The sequence below is a fragment of the Ranitomeya imitator genome, chromosome 1 (assembly GCF_032444005.1).
Source record: "Ranitomeya imitator isolate aRanImi1 chromosome 1, aRanImi1.pri, whole genome shotgun sequence".
Classification (NCBI taxonomy): domain Eukaryota; kingdom Metazoa; phylum Chordata; class Amphibia; order Anura; family Dendrobatidae; genus Ranitomeya; species Ranitomeya imitator.
In genome coordinates, this window is record NC_091282.1 from 1167461458 (window position 1) to 1167474138 (window position 12681).

The window sequence follows — 12681 nt, forward strand, 5'->3', positions numbered from 1 at the left end:
GTATAACTGTTTGTAATTTATAAAATAAAAAGTAAAAGTGTTTTGTCTTATTTCAAATAAAAGACTTTATTCTGGCTTTGTCTTCATTTACCACATAACTATAGGATTAATAATGGATAGATATCTTATAGACACCTTTCCATTAGTATTCCGTGGGTTTGTTGTCAGCTGACAATACAAAGGTGACATCAACCCTACAAATATGAACCCCACCTGCCACCACTACAGGGTAAGTGGGAAGAGCTGGGCAAAACACCAGAATTGGCACATCTACTGTGTTTTTCAGACTATAAGACGCACTGGACCATAAGATGCACCCCAAATTTTGGGTGTGAAAAATAGCAGAAAAAAGATTTTTAGGAAATGGGGTGTTGGGAGTCGAGTTCCCGCCGCTGCACAGGGGGAATCTCGAACCATGTCTGCTGCGGTCTCCCATTCTGCATCAGCCGCAGTGGAGCCTGCTCAGTGGAGAAGTCGGTCCCAGCGTCTCATTGAATCTGATACTGTGCAAAGGGTTACTGCTGCCTCTCCAGGCTCTGCTATTGTACCCTGCACTGGTCTGCATCGAGCACGCTTTTCTGGGACTAAGTCCTGCTTTTCAAACACTGAGAATGCCCAGGGTAAGATCCCTCAGTGGAGGTCTAAGGTCACATGCTCAGGTACTGCAGCAACTTCCATTGATCCTCCAGGAAGGCCCTGTACCTGATCAAGTGCTGTAGCATCCTTCCATTGGTCCTTCTGGGAAGGTCCTGAAGTTGCTGCAGCTATAAAAGGTTCACATGACTGCACGGCCATGCGTTAGTATCAAATATGTACGAGCTCAGCGCCAGTGTGGTCGTGTGTGTGGTCAGGGACCCGGCAGAAATAAGCCCCTAGAATGCTGGCACCTCCTGGGAGGAGTATTTGTGTGTTTGCAGTCAGGGACCCGGCTGAAATAAACCCCTAGAATGCTGGCACCTCCGGCAAGGAGTTTCTTATGAGTGAATTCAGGGCTGGCTAATAGCCATTAGAATTCCGGCTCCACCGGAGAGGAGCAGCGTGTTTGGTTTGGACTGCATGACCACTGTCGGCTCTACTCTGTAGCTGTGTCCCCTGTGAGCTAAACAGGGCACAGCCTTCTCTTTACTACGGGCTCTGTGAAGTAACAGTTCGTTTATACTAATTTACTTCACCATGTGGAGCCCAGGTTGCGAACGCACCTATCTCATCTAATAAATATATTCGGTGCGTTCTGCCAACCTTAACATGGGGTCAGTCTTATTGTCCGAATTTAAGGTATCTTACCTGAGGGCCCTTGGTGGTACAGTGGGGTCACAGGAGGCATGGTCCCTTCCTCAGGAAGCCAGCGGCGGCAGAAGTGGGGCAATGCTGTAGTCCTGGGGTGCGATGCTGCGGGTCCAGTGTCGGCGGTGAGGCAGAGCACCAGATCAGGGTCCATTCCTCAGGATGCCAACGGCAGAAATGTGTCCTCGCTGCTGTCCGGTGTCCATGTTGCTGTCCGGTATCCCAAATTTTTTGGGAAAAAAGTGCATCTTCTGGTTCAAAAAATACGTAATAGATGCCCCTTTTCTGGGTGGCTGAGGGCAGCTTTTTTAGGATGGAGGGCAAACATCTTTGGCCTCTTACAAGCCTGAGAATACCAGCTCCCACCTGTCTGCTTTAGCCCTAGCTTATTTATTTCCAGCGCAGGAGTTGGATGATGAATCAGCTCTCCTGCTCTCACTGTTATTAGCGGCAAAAGGCATCAGTTGATAGGAGCAGTAGTCCCATCAGCTGACAGCAGTGACCCGAGGTAAACTTAATTCCTCCGAGCACAACTGCTGGCTCACGCTGTCATTTGACAGCATGGGAACTGCGCTTGTCTGACCGGCAGTGATAATTTTACCCATGATCTGAAGCAGTGTATGAAAGTGCAATAAACACCCAGTGTTCGTGGGGCCAAACCCAAACACTAACACGGACTTCCTGGTGAAGCATGTGTTCGGTGTCCATGCCCGAACAGTAGGTGTTTGGTACGGATGCCGAAGTTTACTGTTCGGGTTTGCCCATCTTTAATTATTATTATAATATAGTATCTATGCTTCCTTTGTTTTTTGGATTCATCCAAAAAACAACATAGCCATAGGAACAGTGGGAATAAAATATCAGCAAAAACTGTTTACTTTGGACCTAGTGGCAGGTCCTCTTTAGGGAGAGCTAAAGGTAACTCTGCCAGTATGCTTCGCGAGCCGACTTTCGTGGAGTAAGGACACTGCTGTGCTTCGCACTCTATAAATCATATGGCTACTTTCTGCTTCTTTCTCATAGTAAGCAACATACAAGGATAAAAAGACAATGAACAATTGAGATAATCTGCAGGTGCATCCCCCTCCTCCCACCGCTCCCTGTTTCCTATTGTCTTCTAACTACTGTATGGCTGCAAACAGATCTTATTGGGAGGGAAGAAGCAGCTTCCTCCTAATAATATCAATTACAATGTTTTTTGTGTTCTCAATTACTTATTTATGTAAAAGAAATTATATCAATATGTATGCTTTAACAACAGTTAATTATCTATTATGTTACATTTTCTATAGATTTCCTTCCATTGTTGTCATAGTGAAGATTTGCCTATTTTTATTTCAATAATTTATTATGTGATATTAAAAAGTTTTGGTGAATATCTATTTCCATGGCTTGTTTGTTCGAGAGGTGACTTTTCATTTTCGTTTTCTTTTTGCACAATGACAATAAAAATACATAATGCATTGTAACGGTTCATTATTTTTGCTGATTACTTCAGTGAATAGTTGTTTCTTTTTTTTTTAATTGTAACTGTTTCATCACGTCCTTTTTGACTCGGACTGACAAGGCACATGTTTTTAATGCATAATATTTTGCACAATGGGCACATTATAAAGATTCTCATTTACATATAAAATCTTCTGACACCAAGGAAATTAGGAAACACATCTGAAGTGACATTCTTTAGTATTTTTTTCGATGTCTATTAGATTACTATAAATACACAGATGCATAATACATGATGATCGCAGCTTTGTGTGGAGATACTGTTAATTCCCGTGATACCTAATAGTGTATTCTCCAAAGTTTACCCAGGAGTAGTCTTTGATCTTCCAGATGTCACATCATCTTTTTGGCGCCTTCATATTATTCACTGTCTTACATTTCCTTTGTTGGATTCTCTGACTTTGGTTAGTATAAAATATACATAAACCGCACTGGATTTTTGCACATCCAGCAAACATATAGGCTGTGTCATATGCGTAGGTGGACCAAATTCACTAGGGATCATTTCGCCTGCATAGTTTTGAAGAAATAAAACAATACTGCCAATAAATACTTGCTAATAAAAATCGGTGTATTTAGGTCAACTTTATCCGCAAGCAAAATAATTACGGTAGTTGTCAGCGTTTCGATTCTACAGAAGAACCATGGAAAATGGTACGTGAGGACAACTGATAACTTGGAGCCCATGGAACCCAGTCTAAAATATGATGGAAGCCTCCTCCTCACACATTACATCCAGATGGACTTTTACTCTCCATCCGATTGGAAAATGGTAAGTGAGGACAACTGATAACTTGGAGCCCATGGAACCCAGTCTAAAATGTGATGGAAGCCTCCTCCTCACACATTGCATCCAGATGGACTTTTTCTCTCCATCCGATTGGAAAATGGTACTTGAGGACAACTGATAACTTGGAGCTCATGGGACCCAGTCTAAAATGTGATGGAAGCCTCCTCCTCACACATTACATCCAGATGGACTTTTTCTCTCCATCCGATTGGAAAATGGTACTTGAGGACGACTGATAACTTGGAGCTCATGGGACCCAGTCTAAAATGTGATGGAAGCCTCCACACACCTTCCATCTAGATGGACTTTTTCTCTCCATCCAAGAAAATTGATCCGATTATGCTAATCAGACACTGATCAGACTGTGATCACACTTTGATCAGAGTGGGATCCAATTTTCTCAGAAGCGGAGAGAAAAAAAAAGTTTCACCACCTTCTCTATGTAGTCAGTCCATGAAAATAGGACCACATTTGGATGTCAGCCAAGTGATGTCAGATTTTTTTCATGAACCTATAGTCTTGAATGGGGAGTGTCATCCAATTGTGCATGCAGTGATTTTTTTTCCTCTGTTTCCCGCTCACGCACACAGTCCCATAGAATTACATGGGTACAAGTGTGTCAAAGCCACTGATAGTACTTGTCCCATTTATATGGTTGAGTGCACGAGCCCTAATATTGGTGTATTTGTAGTTCAAAAAGAGGTCCAAGGACCTTGAACAACCACTATCTATCCACCCTGCATATCTACACCCTTGATTTTCCAGGTACTGATGAACAAGAGCCAGCAGAGTGGTGGCCATGGCCTCCACGAGTGCAGGAAAAAATTGACATTGACTTCCAAATGTATAAAATCACATCTCCATTAAAATATAAGCTTATCCTAAAACGAGACGCAAACAACCATATTAGAAGTATGTAGACCCATGTTTTTTCACCTGCCATGAATATGTAATAGACTGGGTTGAAATTAAACTAGGAAAAAAATGTGCTTGGGATTTCCTCATTTTAGGGGTCAATCAAGTTTCCTCTTAAACTTCTACAAAAATGAACCCTAGTGATTCCTGTAATAATGGAGAAGTAGACGTACAAACAATATTCTCTCTGTTCACTTGTGAGAGAGTTCTGAAGATTGCCATACATAAATGTCCCCAGACGGTAATTGCATTTTAACTTTTTTTAGTTTTGGGAGAACTAAACTTAACCATTGATGTTCTTAGATTTCCTAAGCTTACCTGACTTTTTGGATCTGTAACAGTCTAGTAACTGTCCTTTGCCCATGTAATGCAGCTTGACAATATACGTGGATAGGAACCCAACCCAGAAAAATTGGTTAAGATGCCAAGAAATATGTAGTACAAGAGTAAAAGGAATGTAGACAGTTGATCCAGGTGCTGGAACCGTCAGCAAAGCTTAATGGAAAACAAGCAAAGGTCAGATCAGAGGAAGCAGGATCATAAATAGAAAACCAAGGGGCAGGAGAAGACATGTCAAGGTCAGTACAAAAGTACATGTAAACCATTAATGGTTATTCTTTCTACATGAGGCTCACATAGGAACTAACCTCTGGCGCTGAAGGTTCGGGTTCAGGTCAGAATTACTGTTCTACAATAACATATTTATATATTCATCATTTGCATTGTTTGTTTGTTGCTTTCTTTCTTTTAGTGCTGGTGGATTTTTGTGCCAAATTCAAAATCGCCCAAAATATTTTATTAATTTAATGCAAAGATGCTTTCTATTTGCTCCTAGAAGTTCCGATGTGGAGGCTCCCTGACGCCCTGTGTTGTTACTATTCTTCTAGCCATTTTATTGTATACCTGGTAATGCCGTTGACCGTGTCCTATTTTAATTGCTGGTTGGAAGAGCTAATTGAATCTTTTGAAGTTCAAATTTGAAAATTTTTTTACCCAAAAATTGTATTTGCAGCAAAAGCATTTTTAATTTTTGGCAGATTTGTTTTCCAAATGAAAATATGAATATAAAAAAAAAATGAAATCTTGCAATTTTGCTGGTCACTCGTTCTATTTTAGAATTCACTCGTACATTAGCAGCAACATACTGGCTCGGACCGTATATTTTCCATTGCGCACCTAATGCGTGCGTGCACAGGTCATTGTGAAGGGAGAGGAGCAGGTGCTGCTGGGACACCGCCCATTATGATTGGTGAAATCTGTGTTCTCAACTGTGTATAGAGGCGTCACCTGTCACATGATCCTGGCTTTGATGATAATGAGACTGCTGACAGTTCTTCTTTAACCCCTTCATGACCGAGTGATTTTTCCAGGTGTTTTTCCTCCTTTTTTTTTCCAAGAGCCATTACTTTTTCATTCTCCCTTACACATAAACATATGGGGGCTTGTTTTTTTGTGGGACAAGTTGTACTTTTAATTGATATTATTCTGATGTGATGTACTAGAAAGCGGGAAAACAATTTTTAAGTGCGCTGAAATTGCAAAAAAAAAGTGCAATTCCATGACAGTTTTTTTTGTTTTTTTTTATTTACCATTATCATAGCACGGTAGTACAGACCTGGCAGTAGGATTCTCCAAGTCAGTATGAATTTGCAGATATCAATCATGCATAGTTAGTTTTTTAATTTAAGCGGAGAAAAAAAATTGGAAATTCGTCAAGGAAAAATTTTTTTTGATTATGTCACCATTTTCCGACACTCTTAATGATTTCATTTTTCAGAATCTGGGGCTGGGTGAGGGCTTATATTTTGCACACTGAGTTGACATTTTGGGTAGATACAATGTTTTAATCACCTCTTATTGCATTTTATTGCAATGTTATGACTGCCAAAATAGCGTAAATCTAATTTTTTTTTTCTCGTTATGCCATTTACCTATTGGATTAATTTACTTTATATTTTGATAGATCGGACTTTTACAAACGCAGCGATTCCAAATGCATATATTTTTTATTTAATTTATTGTTTTACTTTTAATGGGTCAAAAATTGCTAATTTTAACTTTTTGTATTTTTTTCATTCTTCTAAAAACCTTTTATTTTTCACTTTTTTTTACTGTATTTGTTTGTCCCTTTAGAGGCCTTGAAGCTGACAAACATGGCTGTTATCTGCGCTCCACGATCACGTCATGGGTGTGCAGATAGGAGCTTGGAATGACAGTGTGTTAAATGCCACTGAGATTGATAGCAACATTTAACAGGTTATCAGCTGCTGTTGTTTGAGGCACATGATGGCTGATTAAAGCAGCCATCATCTGCAGGGAAAGTGGTGGGCTTGACATGTGAGCCGGCATCAAATTCATGGACACTACATATGACATAACAGTACATCATATGCCGTGAAGGGGTAAAAGAAGAGGGAAGTCTAACATATCTCTAGTGACCAGTGTGAAAACTGCAACAATTCTAACATTTTAATATATCAATTTTGATTTAAAAAATGCAAACTAAAACAATATAAACTTTTAACATAAAAACTGATTTAAACAATAGGTCAATTTCTGATGAAACACTTTGGTGGCTTATTATCAGCATCATGCAGGAAGGTGCCCAAATAACAATGGCTATCAATTGTCTAGATAACAGAACTACATGTACTTCACAAAAGTAGGATATCATCAAAATTTAATTTATTTCAGTTCTTCAATACAAAAAGTGAAACTCATATATTATAAAGAGTCATTACAACCAGAGTGATCTATTTCAAGTGGTTATTTCTGTTAATGTTAATGATTATGGATTATAGCCAATGAAAACCCAAAAGTCATTATCTCAGTAAATTAGAATACTTTATAACACCAGCTTGAAAAAAGTATACTGCTCAAAAATAAAGGGAACACTTAAATAACAGAATATAACTCCAAGTAAATCAAACTTCTGTGAAATCAAACTGTCCACTTAGGAAGCAACTCTGACAATCAATTTCACATGCTGTTGTGCCAATGGAATAGACAACAGATAGAAAATATTGGCAATTATCAAGACACACTCAAAAAAAGGAGTGGTTCTGCAGGTGGGGACCACAGACCACATCTCAGTACCAATGCTTTCTGGCTGATGTTTTTGGTAGTGTGTCTGTCAGCGTAGTGTCCAGAGGCTGGAGGCGCTACCAGGAGACAGGCCAGTACACCAGGAGATGTGGAGGGGGCCGTAGGAGGGCAACAACCCAGCAGCAGGACCGCTACCTCAACCTTTGTGCAAGGAGGAGCAGGAGGAGCACTGCCAGAGCCCTGCAAAATGACCTACAGCAGGCCTCAAATGTGCATGTATCTGCACAAACAATTAGAAACCAACTCCATGAGGATGGTCTGAGTGCCCGAGGTCCACAGATGGGGGTTGTGGTCACAGCTCAACACCATGCAGGGCGATTGGCATTTTCCGCAGAACACCAGGATTGGCAAATTTGCCACTGGCACCCTGTGCTCTTCACAGATGAAAGCAGGTTCACACTGAGCACATGTGACAGACGTGACAGAGTCTGGAGACGCCGTGGGGAGCTGCCTGCAAAATCCTTCAGCATGACCGGTTTGGCAGTGGGTCAGTAATGGTATGGGGTGGCTTTTCTTTGGAGGGCCGCACAGCTCTCCATGTGCTCGCCAGTGGTAGCCTGACTGCCATTAGGTACCGAGATGAAATCCTCAGTCTTCTTGTGAGACCATATGCTGGTGCGGTTGGCGCTGGGTTCCTCCTAATGCAGGACAATGCCAGACGTCATGTGGCTGGAGTGTGTCAGCAGTTCTTGCAAAATGATGGCATTGGAGCAATGGACTGGCCCGAACCGTTCCCCAGACCTGAATCAGATTGAACACATTTGGGACATCACGTCTCTCACCATCCACCAACGTCACGTTGCACCACAGACTGTCCAGGAGTTGGCGGATGCTTTAGTCCAGTTCTGGGAGGAGATCCCTCAGGAGACCATCCGCCGCCTCATCGGGCATTGTAGGGAGGTCATACAGGCACATGGAGGTGACACACACAACTGAACATCATTTCCTTGTCTTGAGGCATTTCCACTGAAGTTGGATCAGCCTGTAATTTGATTTTCCACTTTGATTTTGAGTATCATTCCAAATTGCGATCTCTAGACTTCGGAGTGAGCAGATGTGCCTATCTGCTCTCTGTAAGTCAGAGGAGATAACACGGCCCCGTGCTACTGGCAGCCCATTGCAGCAGCAGCTACTTTTTTGTTTCTGTTATTTCCCCCCGGGATCAATAAAGTGTATCGTATCATATAGTATCGTAAATCCAGACCTTCATGGGATATTACTTTTGATTTACATTGATCATTTTTAGTTTTTATTGTTCTGAAAACATTCCACTATGTAATGAATAAAGATTTGCAACTGAAATATTTCATTCAGTGATATCTAGGATGTGGTATTTTAGTGTTCCCTTTATTTTTTTGAGCAGTGTATATAAATAATAAGTTGAGCGAGTGAGGTGAGAATGTCACATTGTATAATGTGACCACGGAGACAGTCATTAGATGAAATGTTGCAGTGCGACATTGCAGTCATTATATTGGGTGACCAAAGTTGCCATTTGATCCTAAATGAAAGGAGTTATTATTATTATTATTATTTATTATCATAGCACCATTTATTCCATGGTGCTTTACATGTGAGGAGGGGTATACATAATAAAAACAAGTACAATAATCTTAAACAATACAAGTCACAACTAGTACAGGAGAGAGAACCCTGCCTGCGAAGGCTCACAATCTACAAGGGATGGGTGAGGATACAATAGGTGAGGGTAGAGCTGGTAGTGCAGCAGTTTGATCAAAAAGATTCTATGAGCTGTCCCAGGCCAAAGGTGCAAATGGAAAAGAGCAGGGGCCCTAGGACTGAACCTTGCGGGACTCCGACAGATAGGGGGCGAGGCGGTGATGTGTGTGTGGGAGATGTTGAATGTCCGGTCTGTTAGGTATGATGAGATCCAGGGCCAAGTCTGTGATGCCAATAGATAAGAGGGTCTGTAGTAATAGGGAATGGTCCACTGTGTCAAAGGCAGAGGACAGGTCCAGGAGGAGGAGGACAGAGTAGTGTCGGTGGCTCTTGGCGGTTAATAGGTCATTGGTGACCTTAGGGCAGTTTCAGTGGAGTGGTGTGACCGAAAGCCAGATTGTAAGTGGTCGAAGAGAGAGCAGGAAGGGAGATGGGAAGACAGTACAAGATGGATGTGTTGTTCCAGTAGTTTTGAGGCATAGGGGAGAAGTGATATAGGACGAGAACTAGGTACAGAGGATGGGTCAAGAGAGGGCTTTTTGAGGATAGGTGTGATTGAGGCATGTTTAAAGCTTGAGGGGAAGACACCAGTTAGTGATAGGTTGAAGAGATGGTTTAGGGTTGGGATGAAGACTGTGGCAAGGTTTGGGATGAAGTGGGATGGGAGTGGAGAGTCGATCTTCTGTAATGGTGGAGAAGATGGTTTTGGAGGTGGAGGGCTGGGAAGTTGGGAGGAAGGGCTCTTAGGGTTGTTGACCAAAACTGTCTCTGATGTTATCAATCTTCTGCTTGAAAAGTGAGGCAAAGTCTTCAGCTGAGATGAGTGGGGAGGGAGGAGGTGCTGGGGGATGGAGGAGAGAATTGAAGATGTTGAATAACTGTTTACCTTGACCTTGGGCTTCAAATCTGCAGTCATTCTATACGTGCACACTTTCAGGATTCGCCAGCACCAGGAGGTCATGTGACCACAAGTATGCAAGCTGCATACTTCCAGCCACAATCCAACTTAAACTGTCCAACTTCACTCAATTCACTTAAGATTTTCATGCATATGCATTCAAACCCTTGAGCCTGTGCTTTGCGGTCAGCTTCTCTGTCCTCTGAGCCACAGTAGATACACCAATACACCTTTTCTATGGGTGTTTAATGTCTGATATCCTTGCTTCACTCTTTTTAGGGTAACAGGTCTTTTCATTTACTCATTTATCTGCTCTATCAACTTTTGGATGCAGTTTTGTATACTTTCCCCTGCTGGTAATTCCTTCTTGTGATATTTTCATTTGGGTGTCCAGTCATACTGCTGTAGTTTATGCTAGTCAGTGAAAAACCAGCTAGGGTTTATCTCTCTGCTGCTTATATTCTTTACCCTGCACTTATCTAGGTGACATATTTTCTAACAGTATGTACTTAATACTTTATTTTGTATTTCATGGCTGGTTTTACTCACTCTCGGATCTCTTTCTTTTTCAACACACTTACATTTCTGTAGGTCATTTGCATTTTGCTATGCCCTCCGGTTCTTTAGTAGGAACATGAAGCACTTGAAGGTCTTTCAGGCAACGTAGGCTAAAGTTGCCATTGTCCAGTCTGTGATTAGTGCTCACGCAGGAACCAATAGGGACTGCCGAGTCAGGATCTCTATTCTGTACAGGAACCAGCAGGTTCAGTTGCAGTTTTAGTGTGTTCCCTATTTTCCCTAGTAAGTTGTTACACTATCATTACAGTATTGAGTGAGACCATGCTTATCTAGTGGGTACATGACCACATTGTGCATTATCAGGAACCACAAGTCGGTAGTCAGATAAAGTGACTTCAAACTTGGAGCCCAAGCCTGGACAACCCCTTAAAGCCTTATTATTTTAATCAGGATGTGTGCTCTGAGATGAGAAACATACTATTTTTCTCTGGTCTACACTCAAACTGCTGCAATAGATAGTAGTGAAATGAATGCATGTGAGGTGGATACACACCTTTGATGCATGTCCTTGTAAGAACAATCATAGAAATGATTGTATATAGTGCAGAATATTAATTCTTACTTAATTCTTACAACTACTCGTTATTCTTCAATTACAGCCAAGTGCTAGGGCTCTGTATAATGATACAATTTCCATTGAAGATTTACAGACAAATACTATGGCCGCCCCTCCCTTTCTACAACTAGGAACATGCCCAGTGCCTGCAGAGTCATATATCTGGTAATTAAGTTATAAGAGTAAGCAACATTGGATTATTTCATTAGTTAACTTTACATTTTTGCCAACTGTGTATGTAGTGAAATGACCGGTCTAACAATAGAGAGTACTGATCTTTTTTCATTGTGATATTGCATTGAAAGAGCTGCCTAGTTGTTGGCTACAACTTACTACCAATGAATAGTCACTAATAGATGTTCCTATTGAAAAACTCCTTCAAGTAAGGGCATACAGTGGCATGTAAAAGTTTGGGCACCCCTGTTTAAAATTACTATTATTGTGAACTCTTAAAGCGAACCTGTCAGCAGGATTTTGCTAAGTAAACTACAGTTATTGTCAGGTTGGCAGTGTTCTACTGATTAAAATGTTACCTGGGGTGAAGAAATCCATCTTGTGGTACTTGTATAATAAGTGTTAGGATTTTTCATTTAATGAGATGCTAGTCCTCCTGGGTGGAACTGTAGGCAGACTCTTATCTCCCTGCTATAAGCCAGAGAAACCAAGGAAAGACCTGGCCTCAGGCCGCCCCGAAGCACAAACATGTTCCTCATCATAGATACAGACAGATAGAGATTCTGCATACAGTCCTGCCCCGGAACACAGGCATCTCATAAACTGAAAACTTTTAACACTGAATACACAAAAACCACAAGACAGATTTCTTCACCCTAGCTATCATTTTAATCAGTATAACAGCAACAACCTGACAATGCCTGTAGTTTACTTAGCAAAATCCCGCTGACAGGTTCACATTAAGCAAAAAAGAATGCCCCACAATATGCAAATTGCCTCTTTTGAGAAAAAGAGGACTTAAATTCTATAGCGCCACCTGTTGGAAGTGGCGATCCTACAAGTCACAATCAACCCTTTAACGAGTTGTGCAATGTGACTTAGGATAAAAGCTAAATCATATGCACCCCTTCTGAGGAAGAAACTTTGGAAACGTGCATCAGGGGGTACGTTGTGGCAGTCTGGACTCTGGGTAACTATGTGCATTCACTAGCTTAATACCTACTGTGGATTATTGTTTACTTTATGCTTCACTTTTGGCTGTGATGTGCAGAGAAACACTTAGTAATTAGCTCTACTTAGTCCTGTAGTCTTGTATAATATTCTGGGTCCACATGCACATGAATTTTGCATTCCAATTATTGTAAATATTGTGCTTTCTATCTGTTTTACCTGTGGTGATCTACTATTGTTATC